Here is a 22,430-nt window from a genome sequence, read left to right as displayed (position 1 = left end):
CTGAGTAGAATTTCACATTAGATGATATCACATAATATGATTTGGATTTGTTTTAAGTCCTGGAGACCTCATTCATCAAGCTGCCTCACCCATTTTGCCATTCCATGTCTGAAATAGCGCTAATCCGATGATAGGACCCCTCATCCCCACGTCCCCATTCATCAGGGATGACTTTACCTTAGGCAGGCAATCTACAATTTAAAAAGATTGTTTTCTTGTGAATTGTTACATATGCATTATTTTCACTTTTACTTTAAAAACTTTTGTAAAAACAATACTTGTCCTTTATTTTCGGCCATGTGCCTGGTTACATCTCTTTATTCCCAGATGTATAATACTGCTCGTGTTGTGAAGGGCGTTGCGGCTGAACGTACGCTAAGGATATGCCTTTGGATCATTTGCTGTGTTTTTGCTACTTGCTAGCTGCCTCTTCTGCCAGTCGCATGTCGTTATTTTAGGAGCTCTGAGCACATGATGCTTGTCTGCCAATAGCAATCCAACAACTGCTAGCTTAGAGGTCTGTTGACTTGTTTAAAATGATGGCTCACTGCCTGGTCTCGCGTGACGTTGTAAAAGCTATACCTGTCTTTTATTACTGGCCGCAGGCGTGTTTGAATTCTTTCTTGCAGGATGTATAACGCTGCTCGCGTTTGGGGGGTGGGGGGGGGGTTATAGCTGCTGTCGCGCTGCCCTTCGATCTTTTTAAAGCCTTTACAGCCGCTGTCCTTTTTGCTACTGCCCTGGGACAATCTCTTCGCACCAAGTCTCATGTATACGGCCCCTGCGAGACGCACCGTGGCAAATCTCCTTGGTCTCGCGGGTCTTTTACTGTAAATGTCTTTTGAGATTATCACGTATCATAGCCTTGCATTTGCTTTCCATTCCAGGATTTCCTTTTATATATAGAGAGATCTCATCTTTCTATAGCAAAATGCGCAAAACACTAAAAGTACAAAGTCTAGAAGTGTAGAAAGTATAATGATGCAAAAAATAATAATAAGAAGAATATGAACAGCACATTGCACATGTGTGAGTGACGCAAGTGTCACTTTTGGATTTATCAGAATCACTTTCGGCTTCATTGTCCATTTCAATTCCACTGCATGAAGTCAGATTCCCATCATTATCACTGCTGATGAGAGGTGTTTCTTACAAGAGGCCATTATGTGGCTAGGAGAAAATGTGTCTATACCATTGTCCGGGTAAAACTCGGGCCTAATGATTACTCAAGACCCACCTATACTGTTGCCCGAGTAATGTTCAGTGCTTTTACAGCCCGAGTAATCCTCGGTCTAACACTTACATGAGACGCGTCAATATCGTTGCCCGAGTAACACTCTGGACGAACAGTTTTATCACTATTTTTACAGCTTGAGTGATGCTCGGGTCTAAGGAGGATAATAAATATACTTGTTATAATACCTACAACATTCACAATGTCTACATGAAATTGTATTTATATTTAAGCACTTTTTTTTAGGAATATTTCAAGGTGTTAGAAATGGTCTATATAATGTGTTAATGTATGTTGGTTTTTAATCATTTATTGAACAAATGATAAAGGTAACAATAAATCTCCATAAATTTACTGCTATGTTTTATGGTGTAGAATCACACCGCCATCTATTCTAGTTTGATCATTTGCAAAGTTGTAACTGGCAGTGGCCAGCTGCAAACTCCTGATGTCTGGATTACAAAGTCCCTGGGAAGCAGTTTCTTTTTATGCCAAGCAATAGGAGAAATTCTATGCACATGTGCACAAGTACTGCCTCTGTGTATTGGAAGCGGAGCGCATCCCAATGACATCAACTGAGCTCTCTCTCTCACTCAGCTTCCACCTTTTGTACAGCACCACCACTACACTTCATTCATCCATATTGCCAATTGTGACGAAGAAGCCAAGTGTTTTGTCATGGCCTCACACTACTATCCATCCCACTTCAGACATTTGCACTGTGGCAACTGCCAGCTGTGAACCCATGATGCCTGGCTTATACAGAGGCTGAGAAGAAAACTCCTAAGTTGTTGCACACAAGGACTGACTCTAAGCACTGCAAACGGAGTAAATCCTGATGATGTCAGCTGAGTTCTGCCTCACTCAGCCCCTACCTTTTTCGCAGCACCGTCACAACTCATAAAACTGCTAATGGGAAAATGTGCTTTCTGTTGAACTCTGTAAAATGTTTTTGGCTGCTTACTTGATGCATGTGTGATTTTTACCTGTGTGTGTACTTTTTCTGATCTTTTCATTGACTTAAGTGCACTCTGGATAAGGTACTAACATATCAGTGGGAAGACAGTGCATGCTCGCAAATACTTAAGTATTGACCTTACAATGCAAAAATTGTAAGGTATCATTTGTAGGATAGGATACACATAGCATATTGACTCTCTGTGGACATTTTTTACTGATTTTAAAAATATAATTAAAAATGTCAGTCTTTATGTAATGTCTCAGCCAGGGTTTCTTCCTGGCTGGGGTTCAAATTCATGTTTTATGTCTGTTTTAGATTCTGTTATTTATATTAATGGTACTATTATTGATTATCTATCTATCTATCTATCTATCTATCTATCTATCTATCTATCTATCTATCTATCTATCTATCTATCTATCTATCTATCTATCTATCTATCTATCTATGTGAAGTATACAAATCCCGAGGGTCTTCCATAGCTCCTGGCAGCTCATTTCAAATGTGCCTGGGGCTGGTGACTTTACCTGTGTTTTGCAGTGCTTACTGTGGTTATTTTTATTTATTTTTTACTTCCTACTCTTTCTTCACTTCACTTTTGGATTGTGTTTTTGGAACATTATTCGCCTTGTTGTGCCTTGCTGGCAGCTCATGAATGCTTTTTGTGCTCTTCGGAGCTTCTTAGTGAGACAAAGCATTTTTTTTTCTTACCGTAAAGGTGCTTACCTTTATTACTAGCTAGGGTTTGACAGTGACATCTCTCTAGTGGGCATTTCTGGAAGTGCTTTTGGTACTATGTGCTAGTCCATGACACTTTACTACACTATAATGCAGTGAAATGATGCACTGTACTCTCTTTATGAAAAGGTAACAGCTCCAACATTTTTCCAGGGCAATGCCCTGAACCTGTTTCCACTGAAGGTTGAAATAGTGGATTATTTACTTTTTACTGAAAGACTTGAAAGTACATTGTAAAGAATGGTTTTATCACTTGACTACTGCTTCACAACAATTTTCTCACTTGACCCCAACAGCTGATGCACAGAAAACGAAAAGTCCAAGCAGTTGTGGATCTTCATGGTTTGTCATAGCACAACATTTTTGTATGAGAGGTATAAAGAGTATATTCTAGGCATTGAGACAGTTGATGTGTCTGTTTAGTTTGAAGTAACAACATGGCATGCCAAGGTTTCTGGGTGAAATCCCATTTTTACACACATGTTACATTTGAGATTTGACTTTTCAGATGCTTACATTTTAAGCAAATCATCTTGAAACAAGTATCACCATATTTTTTGGGTTGTTTAATCAAGTATTGAGAGGAGGTGCTGTGACAGAGCTTATCCCAGAAGCACTTGGTGCTAGATAATCGCCAGCCCATCCCAATGCCCACATGTGTGCAAACCCACACTCTCTTGAGGCCAATACAGAATCACCAGTTAACCGCACATGTGTGCTTATAGCACAGTGGAGTCCTACGGCTTATTAGAGCACCAGTATAGACCGAGATGGCTTTTAAACCACTAGTGGCAATTTATTCATCAACCTTACATTAATTATATGAATTTGTTATGATAAGTATTATTTAAGTATTTTCTTCTGATTAATTATTTGAAAGTTGTTACAAATTAGGAAGAAGTCTGCCATTTATAAGATAACCCATAACTGCTAAAGCTCATCAATAAGAAGACACACGCTATGTTTGCGTAGACTGGAATACATTCTCTACAACTTTATAAAACCCTTTCAAACTTTTAAAACTAAAAATAAAGAAACACATAAATAAAAAAATAGACATTTTCCTTCACCCGATAGAAAAAGAGGCATCAAAATTAGCTAGATGTTGCAGGGGATTTTGTGTGCGCAAAGTGACAGAGAGATGAGACAAATCCTTAACATTCTCATTTATTCAAGGAAGTTAACACTGATCATTAAAGTTAAATTGAAATTTGAAATTAAATGAAAAATCTGTTCCTTTGTGACAACAATCGGATATAAAGAGGTTACAGGAGGGAGGGTGAAGTGGAATGACAAGATGTCAAAACAAAGGATGTTTATAAATTACAATTTAGATTTTTAATCACTGAATCTACTTTATATTTAAATTCCTCTTGTTCTTTTTACTAAAAAAAATCACCTCCAACACATTACAAAAATGCTTTGTTCAATTCTCTTAAATGATTTATCTTTTATGGATAGCTAACTTTATAGTTGAAATCATATTTCTTTTCACACTTGAGTAAAGAGTTCAATTGGCAATTCTTTAGACATGCTCTTATATGCGCCAAACTTTCAATTTTATGTTTTAGCTTAAATAAATATATTTAACTAATGAAACTAAAAGATATTCTACACAGTGAAGTCGTGAATACTGAGTGGAAACAGGCTGAGAAAACATCAAGAAGCAGGCCAAGGACATGACAGAAATCTAAATACAGAAATTTTAAATGTAATTTCAGGTATTTGAAAATTATTTATATTTTAATTTAGTGTACATTATTTCTTTTTTTGTTAAAATATCCTTAGGTATTAAAGATTTATAGTGTTGTAACTATAAAATGTCTTTAACACTTTATAGGGACTTTCATTAATAAATCATTAAAAACATTACACAATCCTTCTTTATATCTGTAAAAATCCTGGGCTTTTTGATTCACTTTACTGATTCAATTCTTTAAAACTATATAGGTACTGGATCAATATTATTGTTTTATTTAGAGTCTGACATGTATGATAAGTCCAGGGGTTTCCCCTCTGATCACATCACAAGTACTGTATATAATAATTTGTACATTATTTTAATATACTGTATATATGTATGTATGTCTGTATATAAATATATGAATCATGTAATTGATAAATAAATCCTGTATAATTACATAGAAACATAAAATTATTATATTTAAAAATATACATTTAATGTGATGAAATTGTCCTGTTTCTGTACATAATAACACATTAAGGATGCATAACATGTTTCGTTACAGAATCAATAGTGAATAAGAATTGTGCAACTCAGAATGATTTCTTACACAAATCAAATGAGCCCTGCGGTGGGTTGGCACCCTGCCCGGGATTGGTCCCTGCCTTGTGCCCTGTGTTGGCTGGGATTGGCTCCAGCAGACCCCCGTGACCCTGTGTTCGGATTCAGCGGGTTGGAAAATGGATGGATGGATGGATGGATCAAATGAGCCAGAATCGTTCCTGTGGTTCTCTGGTAGTGACTTGCTCACAGATCAAGTGAGTAGAGACTCATGATTAAGGCGGTTCTTGTGTATGCACTTTAAACATCTACCAGTGTCAGCAAAATAAAAGATACTGATAATATCATGCAGCACTCGTGTTGAGCTCCACTAAATTGGTTTGTTTGTGCTCCTGAATCAACTCACATTATTCACTAAAAAGGGTTGTTCAAAAAGAACGACTCATTCACTAACTGTTCATCAATATTACTCATTAGTTGTACACTTTGTGCAGCACCTAATGTAAAGTTAAGACTATTCACCTATAGTAAAGATTTATAATTGAAGGTTACTATGAAGTGTTACCAAAACTTCATCTAACAGTCATATTCCAACAGGTCAGAACTTAATAGCATGAGAGAGCACACACAGAATGCCACAGCTTAGCTTGTTCAATTGGTTAAATATAATTTTGGCTTGTCAAAGTAAAAAAAAAAACAAAAAAACAATAACCTCATTTTTTTCTATTATATATATATATTTATTTTGAGTTTTAAGATAAAAAAAAACATGAATAACATGAATTTTTCTTCCTTTCTTTATGAACGTTTTTCATATCATTTGCCAATATACTCAACTGGCACCACTGACTTCTGTTCTATTATAATTTTTTTTTATCTGTGTTCTACATGAAAACATGAGATTAAAAATGTATCCTGGCCATCACTACAAACTACGTAGGGTGCTGTAATGCTGTAAGTAACAATAACAAATAAATATATATATATATATATATATATATATATATATATATATATATATATATATATATATATTCTGTATATACATATATACTGGGGTGGGGAAAATAGGTTTGCAGTTGTTTGTATGGAAAAAGATATGCAGGTTATGACTGCTACACTCAAGAACTCTTTAACAGGAACAACAATAAGAAAACAAGTAACACAAATACAATAATTAACAAATAAATAATAATAAAAGAATAAACATAGTATATAATTTTTGGGTGGAGTATTTCCTTAATAGCATCATTACTCCTCAGTTGGAGTGTCCTTTAGCTCTGGACGTTAATTCAGCCCTAGGGCCCACTGCAGGTTTTCTTCCTAATCAATTTCTGCTTTTAATCGGACTCTTACTTTAATTAAATGCGCTGTTATTACCCTCTTTGTTTTAGTGTCAGTCCTCAAATAACAAAGTAAGTTTTGTGAAATTTTCATTAAACTATAACGAACAATTATTTATGCCTCTAGGGGATAATGTAATGAATTTTTTTTGTTTGTTTGGATTTTAAGATTTTCTCATCATCCTTATTTTTATTGCATTTTCCCAGGTGTTGTGATTATTTAATTCTTTACTTGCCAACTAGTGAGTAGGTCTGACACTGAACTAGTTGCAGCCATTCACAATTCAGTGTCATTTGTCAAGATACCCAGGGGAGGTTCCACTATGAAACTAATGAAGCTTAAGTTCCATCCATCCATCCATCCATCCATCCATCCATCCATCCTCTTCCGCTTATCCGGGATTGAGCAGAGATGCCCAGACTTCCGTCTCCCCAGCCACTTCTTCTAACTCTTCCGGGAGAATCCCGAGGCATTCCCAGGCCAGCCGGGAGACATAGTCCCTCCAGTGTGTCCTGGGTCTTCCCTGGGGCCTCCTCTCGGATGGACGTGCCCGGAACACCTCACCAGGGAGGTGTCCAGGAGGCATCCTGATCAGATGCCCGAGCCACCTCATCTGACTCCTCTCGATGCGGAGGAGCAGCGGCTCTACTCTGAGCCCCTCCCGGATGACTGAGCTTCTCACCCTATTCTTTAAGGGAAAGCCCAGACACACAACGGAGGAAACTCATTTCAGCCGCTTGTATTCGCGATCTCGTTCTTTCGGTCACTACCCATAGCTCATGACCATAGGTGAGGGTAGGAACATAGATCGACTGGTAAATTGAGAACTTTGCCTTACGGCTCAGCTCCTTTTTCACCACGACAGACCGATGCAGCTTAAATTAAAAGCTTAAGTTTCAGAGCCCCAAATCCCAAAAGGGGTCCCAGACATGACTTTAGTCCGCATTGGTTAAAAAAATTTGGGGTGTCCACTGTATGAGATGTGATTTTTAAAACTCCTACAGGTAGTGGTTAAATTAAGGAAAGAAAATTACAGTGATGTGTCATGGAACAACCCCATTGAAGAAGATAAATAACAGTGGTTACCCAGACTTTGTGAAGGGGTGCCCATAACAGTTCAAGCTTCAGAGTTCCAAAAATGTAGGCCCACCACTGATGATGTCTGCTCCTCTCATCATTAATAGTCATTATTAAGATGCAATTAAATGAGTAAACTCTGAAGAAAGAAAAGAGAATTAACACAAGGTTGAAAAAAGACTCAAGTAATTAAGTTATTGCAAAACATACAAATATGTGTATGTTTCTAACAAATGTAAAGCTCACATTATTCTGCTTTTCTGAACGCAAAATTAGAGGGGAAAAAAGACCAGATAAATAGTGAGAAAATAAAGACCCACTGATGGTAAAACTGGCTGGACTAAAAAACGAATGGACCCCTTAAGAACTACTGTGAAAAGATCCATACGTGGGAAGGAGATTTCTAAAATTTAAAATATTTCTATGTTGAAAAATTAAGTTTAAAAAACTGTGTAAATGTGATAACTGAACGGTAAAATTTAAGTTTTAAAATTTAGATAAATTCAACACCTTTTGGTTAACAGTATTCCATATATTGCCTTACTATTAACTGAATTATAACTCACTTTGTGGATTTAAGCACATACCATTCAACCACTATTCTTTGCAAAACTGAAATATATATTACTATCAATAATTATATATTTTAAATATTTTATAAGATGCTTAAAAGATAAATACATCTTGAAGTATACTAAAATACATGGAAAAGTATTGCCAATTCCATATATTGTAATACATCTTTCAAAATATAAAAATATATTTAATACATTCTAAAATATTAGGATAATATACTACAAGAAGCATTTTAGAAAACTAGCACAATCTATTTTAAAAATATGCAAATTCTAGTTTTAATATACTGCACAATATATTTGTGAGTTTATATTTCCAGATGCATGTTGTTTTTGTATATTGCAGTATATTTTAAACATATATTAACCTGGAATTGAACATATCATCTAATAGATAGGTATTTCTTATATTGAGATAGGTTCAAGAATAAATTGCACCGTGGCACAGCACAAAAGAATAAACCTGTTATTAACCGTAAGTAATAAGGTTGTAAATTGAAGCCTGCATATGCTGGCAGTGCAAACTACTTGAACTGCTTTTAGGAGTTCGAAATAAATTGGAATCACTGGGGATATGTGTGTTTAGCTTTATTTAAGTAAAAAGATAGTGTATAAATATTCTATTTTGTGTCTAAACATATAGTATATTTCATATCTTATGCACAATACATTGGGAAATTTGTTACAGCAGATTAAGAAAAATATATGTTTTCCCATATGTCAGATACAATCTTAAAATACATATTGTGGCAGGCGGCTGGCGTCCATGCCCAGCCAGGACGCCCCTGCACACTATATTCAGGGGGAGCAGCCTTGGACACTGCAATACCTCCCCCTGGACGCTAGATGGCCGCCCCCCTAGGCTGGAGCAGCACCTCGGACACCCGCAGGGCTCCATGGGAATTAGAGTTGGGGGTAGCCCTGTTGGGTCCCGCAGACACCGCCAGGGGGTGCTGTGTTTGGGACTCCTGAGCCCGTATGGGCGGTATATTCGTCACACCCGGAAGTGGAGCCGGAACTTGGTGATCAAGCACCTGGAGCACTTCCGGGTGAACTATAAAAGGAGACAGCAACCACCACTCAGGGCCAGAATTGGGAAGAAAAGGACGAGGTTGCCTGGGAGGAGTGGTGGTGCAGCCTGAAGAAGGGTTTTTGGTTACTGTGAGTGCTTTTTGGACTGTGTATTGCCTGTGGGGTTCATGGGAAAGACGTGCCCCACAGGTGAAGAACAATAAAAGTCTGGTGTGTTTGACACGTGCCTCAATGTGAATCTGTGCTGGGTCGGGTGCGTATATACCGCCTTATTCACAATATATAATAAAATACAAGTGTAATACTTTATATTAAAAGGTATGTCCACATAGTTTGGGTATATTTAATTTTTGTAAGGGATTAATTAAAGCAACTAATTAAATATGTAATTGAAAGAGTACTATTTGGTTTGAGGATATGAATAAATGTTTTACTTGTGTTTTCAAATTTATTATTAACACATAAAGAAACGACAATAAAAGGCAGTCCACTTGTACACTCTTCTGGTGTGATTTATTACTTAACCTAACACACATCTTTGGAAGAATGAAGTAAAACCGAAACACACAGAAAAACCTGTACATAAACATGGAAAAACTGTAATTTCAACGCAGACGGTGATTAGGCTAATAGCAAAAGGATATTTAATACAAAATAACTAAATAACTTTTCTTTGTGATTTATGGTATAATGTCAATACATTAACCTGAAAGCGAAAATGTTACAAACAATTTTGATGGACCAGGCATTCTGATAAAACATGAGTAATTTACTGTCATAGAACAGATAAGAAAATTCTGAATTAAAATAATTATTTTCACTGTTAACTGTATATCAATTTCAGCTGTCCCTACATAAAGAATGAACAGCCTTTGCCATAGACATCTGGGCTGCATTTCCTGAAAATGATTAATCTTAGTGATTAATGAGCAACTTTGAGATGCACAAACACAAAGTCCAAACCCATTTTGGTGTGATTCTCAAAACTTCTCTTAAGTAGCCACTATACAAGTGAGTATAACGTACTGCTTTGTTTACCTCCCCTGAAATCGCCTAAAAAAGTAATCACAAGTTGATTGTAAAGTAATAATATCATTATATGTTTGTATTATAGGACAGTGGGAAGAATTACACTTGAGAAATGCAATATAAAGTAAGTAAATATTAATAAAAATATATGACAAAGCATATAAATAATCACAAAATCTGACACGTCCTGTTTCTAAAACAACTGATAAAGAAATGACAGGCACACGCCATTAAAGACAATTACACTTTTCTAAAGAGAAGCCAGCTCTTCTTTTAGATGACAAAACAGTGCACTTGTTAACTAAGCCTTTCTAACAGTCAGAAAAACAAAAATGGGATGACGCAATGAATGGATTAAGTCTGCACCTCACAACCTACTGTATACTGCTTCACAGTGGAGATTATTGCTTCGATATGGTGTATAACATGGTGCGCAAAGGGAGGCGGCTATGTAGACTGATGCGATTCAAAGTGCAGCGTCGGAAATTATTGGTGCAATGCCATTCGTGGTGCGGCACACCAGGGAGGTGGCTATGAAGACTGATGCAGTGCAAAGTGCAGTGCGATCGGGAGTTTGGAAATTCATGGCCAACCCATCCACAAAACTTGTTACTTTGAAGTAATTCCTTCCTCATGGGGGAAATTATTGGTGCAGTGTCTTCATGATGCAGTGGACCGGGGAGGTGGCAGTGAAGAGTGGTTCAGTGAGAAGTATGGAGCGACATCTTCACCAATGACTCTCCAAAGTCCAAACTACTACCAGAATTGTAAGATAGCTCTAGTGCTTGTGGTCACCCAGTCACTACAATCTATTCAATTCAATTCATCCATGATCCATGATAGTTTCTAGTTGAACACAAAGTACATACCCTGAACTAGGAGCTACAAAAAGTTTCAGGAACTACAAATGGCAAGAATGCTACAAAACTTCAAGTGTTTCTAATAAGTCCCAGGTTCCTGAAAAACATTCCTGCAGTGGGAAAGTGCTTTATCTATTCCTATACCTTGGGTTCTACTACTTTGCAGAATTGTGCCAGGTTGTAGTGTTCTTCGGCTGTCGCCTGAGAGGTTACTTTTAGGTATCAACAGGTACAGTATGTATGAAGAGGATACATGTTATCATCCAATGGCTATCCACCAGCACTTCAGTTGTTTCTTGCTTTTTGATGCACCATTGAATTACTGTAGGTGAAGGCATCGTGGGTACCACAAACTACTTAGCCACAAAATCCACAAAAAGTCCTTAGTGAGTACAAAATCACTTTCACGTTCAATGCAGAGAACCTTTATGACAGATGTAATGAGGCTCCAAGAGGCGGGTGTATGAATGTGTATTGATTATATTCCCTTGGCTTAATATAAAAAATTTGTAAGTGTTGGGTTTGTAAAGTGGTGTTTGGAGCTTGAAAATCAGAATTTAATGAATACTCTTCTGTATCGGCTTCCTTTATTACCGCCATACTGTCTATGTCTAAATGTACCATCCACCCCAAGTCCTGTTCTTCCTTTTTCTTTTGTCTCAGTTCTAAATTAAACCAAAACAGAAAATATCTGAGAAAATACTGCAAATCTAGCTGTAAGCTTAGCATAGCTAATCATTAAAACTTTTTTTAAAACTTACATATATTATCAACTTATAAATTTATAAACATTAACACTATAAATTGTGTTTGGACCATTTTCAGTGTTTGCTTAAAAAACAATAAAAACAACAGATTATTTTTACAATTTAAGATTCATTGTCCTTGGCTTGTTTTTTTTTTTTCAAGAGCACATTAAGGGACAAATATACAGTATATATTGCATATTATACTGTGACCAAAAACATATTTATTGACGATGTTCAGGTCTACTAGTCCCGGGATCGATTAATGTGTGGAAGATATCTGAAAAACAACAATAACACCACTTTACATTCCTTGATTCCAAGTACCCTAAGCCTAATCCCATCAGACCAATCATTTACATCACCTTCAACCATCAACTCCTCCATATCTATCCAGCCTGAGAGTGACTTTGAAGAGGAGGATAGGACTGACTCTAAGATAGGAGGAGAAATATGGATGTCAAGAAATAAAGAAATTGAATTGTATTTTTACCCAAGGAAGGAGCCCCCGCCTGCCTTGCTGCCAATATGATAAAGTGGCAACCAGTTCAGTTACACATGTGCAAGATATCAGGTCTTCTTTTGAACATTTTATTCCAGATTCCATCTAGAAATTCATTCTGGTCTGCACTAATCTGAAGGGGAGGTGTGCTTTTGGAGAGAGGTTAAAGGAAATCTATCTATCTATCTATCTATCTATCTATCTATCTATCTATCTATCTATCTATCTATCTATCTATCTATCTATCTATCTATCTAATCAAGAATCCACTGAATCCCTGTGAAGTGCAGAAACTGGCTGAGAACATTTCCATGTAACAATGTGTCTGCAATCTTTCACAGCATCTCCAGGATTATCCACTTTAATAACTGAGACACCGGACCAGATCGACGACACAGAGACTATTACCAGCAATCTGGTCAATACAGATCAGAGTTATGGGACATCTTCCCCTGAACTACACCCCTGGGTACAACTATTGAAGAGCGGTTTATGCCATTATATCATGTAAGCTTTGTTCAAAACAATAAATATCAATAGCTCAGAAAACCTTATGTCATTTACATTTGTTCAAGACTAATATGATATATTCTACCTACTGTATGTGTTGATTACTATTGATTACTACATACAAGTCACATTTTATCCCAAGAATCAAATAATACTTTAATTGAAAAATGTAATTTAGCAAAGGTAAATAATAAATATTAAGCATATTTGCTCTTTGAATTCTTTAAAAATGCAATAAAGTCAAGTTAAGGAGACTAACATAAAATGTTTTTATTGTTTTAAAAACCCAATAATGTATTGGGTCTACTGGACCAGTGAACATCAGCTACATAACAAAAATACAAGCAAACAATACAAGCAAGAGTTAAATGAACTTAACAATTTACCTATAAAAAGTAAATGCTTTAATGATTCTAATCATTAAAATGATACATCTCAGTATTCTATATGTTCAGAGAGCTGTCGTAATGTGAATTTAATATAAATAATTTAAGTGTCACATTTTTTAATGGGCTTAAAAGTCTGGGACTGATTTTGTGATCAATTTTTTGGGCATCAAGACCCAACTTTTACGTGAGTATATACGGTATTCTGTATGGCAACCACTGCCTATGGCTGTGGTTGGCACAAGATGAAGGCTGTTTAAGAAGAGATTAATGAGTGGATCAGGAAACACACAGATTACGAAGGATTTAAAGTGGTTCCTTTTTTGGGTTTTCAGAAACACTTGTTAATTAACGATCAATCTTAAGATGGAATTTACAATGGTGCTGGCGTTGCAGTGCTTTTGGGGAATGCAGCCCAGATCTATTGTTAAAAATGCTCAATGCAGCAACAAAAAAGTTCTGAAAAATGTTGTGGAAAGCACCCCGGAAACAGACAGGCAGACACCGATGGTCCTTGAAAATAAAAGATCCACCATCTTGGGCAGATGTTTATTTTCAGTGTAGTTTGTTAGATGTTTTTTTTTTTCTTGTCAATTATATGGAGATTTGCCTACGATGCTGCAGAACTTTTTGAGTCTCTGTTTTCTGTCTTACATAAAATTCTGACTTGATTTGTGAGATTTTTTTTCCACAGTGTTCAATGAAGATTATCTTGTTAGGTTGATTGATAAATCTAAATTAACCTAGGCTGTCTATGTACAGTGCCTAAAAAAAGAATTTACTAACCTCCCTTATACATTTTATTATTTTGTAACATTAAATCACAATGGGGCGGCACAGTGGTGCAGTGGTAGCGCTGCTGCCTCGCAGTAAGGAGACGGGTTACCTGTGGAGTTTGCATGTTCTCCCCGTGTCTGCGTGGGTTTTCTCCGGGTGCTCCGGTTTCCTTCCATAGTCCAAAGACATGCAGGTTAGGTGGATTGGCGATTCTAAATTGTCCATAGTGTGTGCTTAGTGTGTGGGTGTGTGTGTGTCCTGCGGTGGGTTGGCGCCCTGCCCGGGATTGGTTCCTGCCTTGTGCCCTGTGTTGGCTGGGATTGGCTCCAGCAGACCCCCGTGACCCTGTAGTTAGGATTCAGCGGGTTGGAAAATGGATGGATGGATGAATCACAATGGATTTAATTTGGATCTTTGGACATGGAACAACAGAAAAAAGATGCCTTAATATCAAAGTGAAAATAGATCTCCACATAGTGATGTATGTTAATTACAAATATAAAACACAAAATAATCGATCATGTAAGTGTTCAGCCTTAAGTCTGTCTGTCTGTCTGTCTGTCTGTCTGTCTGTCAGGTTTGCACATCTGGACCCTGCCATTTTTTTTCATTCTTCTTTGTAAAACTAGTCAGTAAACCTGTGCATTCAATTCTTTTGTGTGTTATATTTGTTATTAATTTACACCACTTTGCAGAAATCTGTTTTCACTTTGACATTAAAGAGTATTTTTCTGTCAGCCAGTGTTAAAAAAGACAAATTAAATCTGTGATTCAATGTTGTATAATAATAAATGGTGTAAACCTCCAATGAGGTGGATAATATGAGTTGCAGTATACTGGTGTCCCATCCAACACTGATTGCTGCTGTGTTCTCATTTAATACCATTGACGTCTGTAACAGGACAGTGGTGATCCCTATTCCCAGAAAGACACTGAGACAATCCACATAAATGGAAGGGTATTTTATTAATAACACAGGATATTCAGGGGAGGAAGAAATGAATAATAATAGAATGCAAAAAGGGTTAACAACGTAATAATGCCCACATTCTCTGGTATACCCTCTTCAGTCCTAATGTACTGGGTATATAACTTGTGAGAAATCTTCAATAAATAATAAAGCGTTCACAAAAACAAAGTGTTGGGGCCCGTCCCCGTATATTGTCCTGCAGACAAAGTAGCAAAATAAATGATAAAAAAAAAAACACAGAGGTAACATTTGACCATGTTTATATTACAAAATGGTGTTTTTATACAGTTGTATCGTGGGAATAGGAAATGGTTGGCAGGAGGTGACATTGCAACAGGAAGCGGAAACAACGTCGTTTGATGAAAACCGGAAGTGATGTATTTTGGAAGCGTCGGAAGATACATCATCTCAAGTGACCGGAAGTGACGTTGTGGCGGCCATTTTGGAACCCAGAAGTGGTGTTTATTATTTTTCTTCGGTTTTCCTGTGGAGAGAAGAGATGTCGGTAAGTACATCTCGCGATGTTTCACTCACTTTCAGGCTTTTTGACTGCCCCCTAATCGCACGTGTGTGACATGACCCCCCCCCCCCCCCCCAGCCCAGATCCATCGGGTCGGGCGACCTGCACCAAGAGGTCATGGGCTCGGGAGAGAGCATCCGCGTTGGCCTGCAAGGAACCTCTACGATACACAACACTAAAACGATAAGGTTGAAGGTCTAAAAACCACCTAGTGACACGGGGATTAGATTCATGGTGAAGTGACATCCACTCCAAAACGGCATGATCCGCAGAGTAAATTCCCGACCAAATAGTTAGTACCTTAACTGCGTGACAGCCCATTTAATCGCCAAGGCCACTCTCTCCGGCATACTTGGTCTCCCGGTCCATCAGTTTCCAGCTGAGGTACATAATGTGGTGTTCAGCACCATCGACGCACTGGCTCAGCACGGCACCCAATCCTGCGTCCGATGTGTCAGTCTGGAGAATAAAAGAGAAAGAAAAATCAGGTGATTTCAAAACAGGTACTGACGTAAGGACCAATTTTAAGTCACTGAATGCCTTATCAGCCATGTCATCCCATACCACTTTTAAAGGTGTTCTTTTCTTTGTCAAGTTAGATAAGGGCGTAGCAATTTTGGAGAAATGCAGTACAAAACAGCGATATTAACCCACCAAACACAGAAATGCTTGGACTTGCCTCTTAGTTATTGGACGGGGCTAATTAATGATGTCATCAATTTTAGAACATTGGGGTTTAACAGTACCTCCGCCCACCAGGTAGCCTAAATATTTGGCTTCCCTCAATCCAAAAAAACATTTTTTGGGATTAATACGAAGCCAGTGTGGAAAGCACCGTTGTAATCTGCATTACAAGTTCTTTCCATGTGCCGGAATAAATGACAACATCATCCAGGTAGGCAGCACTATATGAATTGTGGGGCTGTAGCAGTGTATCTACCAGACGTTGGAAGGTTGCTGGTGCCCCGTGCAAACCAAATGGAAGAACCCTGTACTGCCAATGTCCACTGGGAGTACTAAACGCGTTTTTTTCTTTAGCGGAGGCCATTAAGAGAATTTGCCAATACCCTTTTGTCATGTCAAGAGTAGTTAGGAACTGCGCGTTTCCAAGCCGGTCGAATATATCGTCTATACGCGGCATTGGGTATGCGTCAAATTTAGAGACCTGATTAAGCTTACGAAAGTCATTGCAAAACCTCCATGAACTATCAGGCTTAGGAACTAAGACAATTGGACAAGACCAGGGGCTATAACTTTCTTCAGTAACCCCCAATTCTAGCATTCGTACTAACTTCCAACTCTACTTCTGCCTTCTCTGCCTTCAGGAGCCTATAGGGTCTTTCCCTGACAATTACCGCCAGGTCAGTAATGATATCATGCTCAATTACAGCAGTCCGTCCTGGTATCTCATTTACAACTTCTGGTATAGACAAGATATCCATTTCTAGGTCTTGTCGTTGTTTGGGGTTCAAATTATCTCCAAAGCTAAGGTGAGAATGAGACATGAAAAGGGAATGAGGCTGTCCGGAGGAGTGATCAATTTCCCTGTCCTTCCACGGTTTCAGCAAATTCATATGATATACTCGTTCACTCGGTCGACAATTTGGTTATTTAATCAAATAATCAACAAGTCCTTTTCTTTCCTTAACTTCATAAGGGTCTTGCCAATGGACCAATAATTTAGAATGTGAAGTTGGAATGAGAACCATGACACGATCACCCGGGACAAATTCCTGAATGGTGGTGTTTCTGTTGTAACATCTGGACTGCGCTGCTTGAGCTTTCTCCAAGTTTTCTTTCAAAATAGGTCTAATTTTTTCTAATCTATCGCGTAATTGTGCAATATATTCCAGTATGTTTGAGGTAGGAAGGAACTCTTCTTCCCAACCTTCTTTTAACATATCCAATAGCCCACAGGGCTGTCTTCCATATAATAGTTCAAAAGGGGAAAAACCAGTAGAGGCCTGTGGGACTTCCCGATATGCAAACAAGACAAGAGGAAGTAACTGATCCCAGTTTCTTCCATCCTTGTTAACTACTTTACATAGCATCTGTTTTAAAGTTTGATTGAATCGTTCTACCAACCCATCAGTTTGGGGATGATAGACCGATGTTTTCAGATGTTTTATTTTGAGTAATTTAGTTACTTCCCTGAACGTCTCCGAAGTGAAGGGAGTCCCTTGGTCTGTTAAAACCTCTTTGGGGATCCCTACACAAGCGAATATCCCTACTAATTCCCGTGCAATATTTTTTGAAGTAGCTGAGCGCAAGGGAACAGCTTCGGGAAATCGAGTGGCATAATCTACTAAGACTAAAATATATTTAAAGTCTTTTAACGAGGGTTATAATGGTCCTACGAGATCAATACCGGCTCGTTCAAAGGGAATACCAATAAGGGGTAAAGGAACGAGAGGAGCTCGGTCCCGCCTAGGAATCTGACGAAGTTGGCATTCAGGGCATGAAGCACAAAAACGTCGGACCGCCTCATTAATTCCTGGCCAATAAAATCAGAATTTTATCCTCTCCGATGTTTTTTCAGAGCCTAAATGGGCTCCTAGAAGGTCAGCATGTGCTAATTCACACACTTGTCACTGAAAAGTGCGTAGTATTAGCAACAACTCTCGCACTTCACCCCTGTGTTCTGCCACTCTATACAATAATTCATTTTGTATTACAAAGAAAGGCATCGGTGGCATGGGATTTAGGGTGGTGTAACCATCGGTAGATAATATTGCATTCCTTGCAAATTTTAAGGAATCATCGTTCCATTGTTCTCTTTTAAATGATGAAGGGGCTGTCAAATTTTTAATAGGGTCTCTATTGACCTCAATGGGAGGGGCTTCTGTCACCACCCCTCTACGTTAACTGTACTAGCTCCCGTAGAGGATGATGAGACATCGACTCCTCCACACCTGTATGAGTACCTGTATGGGTCCTAGCGACCGTTGTACATGGCGTGGAGGCAGTCAGAGCAACATTCTACATTATTAAGCCTAAACTTTTTCCAGGAGCAGCTACGCTTTTACCGCTATTAATTTCATTCCAATCCTTTCCTAATATGACTGGAAACGGAGGATCCAGTAATTCAGCCATGGCCATTCGAGTTATAGTGTAATCCACCAAGACCACACATTTAGCTGTTTTATAATACCGGATGTCTCCGTGTATACATTTAAGGCTGTTTTTTTATTTTTAGCCACTGTTGCGGTAAAAACAAAACGGGAAGCAACAATGGAAATGTTATTCCCAGAATCGAACATTGCCCTTACCTTTCTGCCATTTATAATAACTGCCTCTGTATAAGGAAGAGACAAAGGGTTAATCACAGTACCACAATACCTTTCTCCCTTCACCAACGTTCAGTCCATGGGCTCACATGTGCAATTGGGTGACAGTGACCCATCTCCCCACACTTGAAACAGCGGGGAAGGTGGAAGGTTTATCCCTTCTACGGACGGCAGGCTCGGGAGCTTGTCAGGGGTGCTCAGCAGCTGCCCCACGTAACTGTTGGTTATGGCTAAAGAACCGTTCCAATCGCCCCGATTTGCAAGCTGCCCAGTGACGCTCCGCTATTTTAATCAAGGTGTCCATATTATCATAGTGTTGTTTCTGGGCTTGCTGGGCGATATGGTCAGGGAGGGCATGAACGAAGGTTTCACATGCCAGTAATTCACCCATTTTATGGGAGCTATTTATGTCAGGCCATAGCCATCGACAAACCTTGCTCCAAGCCTCAAAAGCTTGGGTTCATAATGGCCGATCTGGATCGAATTGCCACTCCCTCCATTCTCTCACCTGCTGTTCCAGAGAGATGCCATAGCGCTTGAACACCTCGTCCTTGAGAGCATCATAATCAGCAGCCTGCTCCTAGGTTAAATCGTAATAAGCCCTCTGTTCTATTCCCTTCAGGTAGGGGGCCAGTAGGTACACCCACTCTGACCTCGGTCATACGTTCCGCTTAGCGGTACGCTCAAACACCAAAAAATAGATTTTGATGTCATTATCTTTAGTCAGATTGGTCAATTGTGTTGGCAATGACCGAGCGGTCTCTGTCCGTATGGCAGCGGTAGCGCGAGCCTCGGACTCGGCTAATTGCGTCCGAGTTTCACCCATCTGGAGTTTCAACGTGCTGAGATCATCCATGATCGTTGTTAGGATAGTGGTGAGGTCCTGCTCTTCAGACATTATTTACAAAAGCAAATCCTGCCGACTACACCAATTATGAGAAATTTTCAATAAATAATTAAGCGTCCACAAGAACAAAGTGTTGGGGACCGTCCCCGTATATTGTCCTGCAGACAAAGTAGCAAAATAAATGATAAAAAAAAATGTAATGTATGTAAATGGAATGTAATGCTCTATTAGAGCGCCTCCTCAGCCAAAACATGCTGGGTAATGATATCCATTCTGGGATGTGTACTTCTTCATAGTTCTTACTGCCATCCGGCTCTCTGGTACGCCATCTAGTAATAAGATGACGAAAACATGTCTGATTTTAGAGGTAGGTAAATAACAGTAAATGTATTTAGGCGATTTGCCTAACCAGATGTTATGTCCATCTACCCTTAAATTAAAAAAATAATTTTAGATAGATACTTTATTAATCCCAAGGGGAAATTCACATTTTAAAAGCAGTTATTGAAGCTACACTTTATTTGACCTATAATATTTATTTGGTCAGTGGAATTTAAATTAAATAAATGTAGTAACCGGCATGTATTGAGATTCTACAAAGTGAAATTTTCATTATATATACAGTATATAATGCAGATTATGTATATGTAAAGGAATATATTTTTGTGTTTGGATGTGCACATGTGGCATGCATGTATTTTTGTGCATGAAGAGTGTGTTTTAAAAGCACTTACTTTTTTATAATGCAAGTACGGGGTTAAAATTAATGACAGCTGTCAGGCCTGGGACCATCTTGCAATTCCGCTTAGAGATTAAGGGCAAAGATTGTGCCCCGTCATTTTTCACACATGCATTTACTCATAATTCTTCACTTGCCTTGGCTAGATCAACTAAATTTCCCTTGAAAGATTGAGAATGTATCTGGACTAACTCAGTCCCAGCCCAGAAGGAATTCAGTTATATCAAGAAGCTTCATTATGGTGGATCTTTCTCCTGCTTCGTGGCATTTATCTTTTTCACTTTGCTTTTGCACTTCCAGTCAGCCTGCTTAAAAATCTAATTAATATAGGTCTAAAAAGAACTTTTTTTTTTCAATTAAAAAAAATTGTAAGAGTTGTAAAAAGAGCGTTCTAAAAGAGTTGTGAAATGGCTGTGCTTTCACACTATGGTCTTCAATGACACCCTGAATTTTCACATAATATGCAGACTGCATCTCATAAAATGCTTGCAGAATATATTCAATTCAAATTAAATAGATGTAGCACAGAGTAATCTTTCTCTATTAAACGTGTCACTTTTTGCAATTGTTCCTTAATATCCTTTACGGCTTCAATCTAAGATTAGCACTTTTTATGCTGCCACAGTTTTAGTAACCTACTGAATTATTCACTGAAGCATAACCTTCAGATACTAGGTTAGCAAGACCTTGATTATAGTGAAAAGCAAACTGCATAAAGCATTTTGCTTTAAAGGAAATGTTTCACTTTATACAATCTGAACAATAACCATGTTAAAAACATGCAATTCGTGAAATACGTAAATAGATACAGAACTGTTCTTTTTATCATGGGGCAGATAAAATGTATAACTTTTATTGAGCCACTTAAGGGTTTATGAAGATCAAAATGAAAAAGAGACACTGAAACTGCCCTTAAGTTGGTCTCCACAATTAAATATATTAATTGCAAGGAATCATTGTTTTCCATTGTGATTTTGTATGGTGATCACCAAACTTTATGATTCATGAGTAAAATTGGTTCCATATATTGCTTTCTTACAATTGAATCACCATCGGGTTAAATGACTTTCTTAGAATCATAATGCAGAATGAATTGCCACCAAATCTGTGGTTTAGTCCATCGCCTTAGTCACTAGGCTTCAGTGCACGCCATTTATATTCATTTATTCACTGTCTGCTCCTGTTTTGTGCAGTTCAAAATGGCTGGAGCTTATCCCAGCACAAGGCAGGTATCGAGGCTTATATAGGGTACCAGATCAACAAAGGGCACTTTCATGCACCCACTCATTACCTCTCACAATGAACCAATCCAGAATCAAAAATTAATCCAAGCTGCACAAATCTGGGATGAACCATCCAGAGAAATTCAAACACAGATATGAAGAGATTTCATACAGACAGTCACTGACTCAGGGATCTGAACTCAACCTCCTGAAGCTTTTTGGCAATAGTGCTACCCTTTACACAAGCATGCTACCCTTAGCAGCATTGTTAGAGAATACATATAAGTGGTATATACTGTAGATGAGTGTAGCATCATCTGTGGCACAGAGGTGAGGGAATTTATCTTAATAGGGCCCCCCAAACATCCATTCATTTTCTGAACCCACTTATTCTTTGACAGGGTTGTTGGCTACCAGGAAAGATACCAACTCTGTAAAGGTTGCCAGGCCATTGTAGACCACACATTATCTTGTGTGTATGAAGTATGATTGTGTACATATGAGATAGAAACCCCCAATATATGTTTTTCAACTTGTGGTTCATGGCTTCAGTTTTTCTTAACCTTCCCCCTATTTTTGCAACCATTCTATTATAACTCTACTTGCAAAGAAACTGACAAAGCAGGCTACTTCTACGTAATATATCATACTGTATACTACCTAATAATTTCCATTTTTATGGAACACCCTCCTCCACAAAATAGGTGATGTAAGTGCAAGCGTTCACGTACCTAAAACAAAAACTGCAATGCAGGCTAAGAAGAGTGTTACAGCCGGCACGGCACACTAATCGACTCAGCCTCATGCCACAAACTCTCATATAACTGA

The sequence above is a fragment of the Erpetoichthys calabaricus genome, chromosome 6, assembly GCF_900747795.2.
Source record: "Erpetoichthys calabaricus chromosome 6, fErpCal1.3, whole genome shotgun sequence".
Lineage (NCBI taxonomy): Eukaryota > Metazoa > Chordata > Cladistia > Polypteriformes > Polypteridae > Erpetoichthys > Erpetoichthys calabaricus.
The sequence above is the reverse complement of the archived record's forward strand: the minus strand, read 5'-3'. Positions refer to the sequence as shown.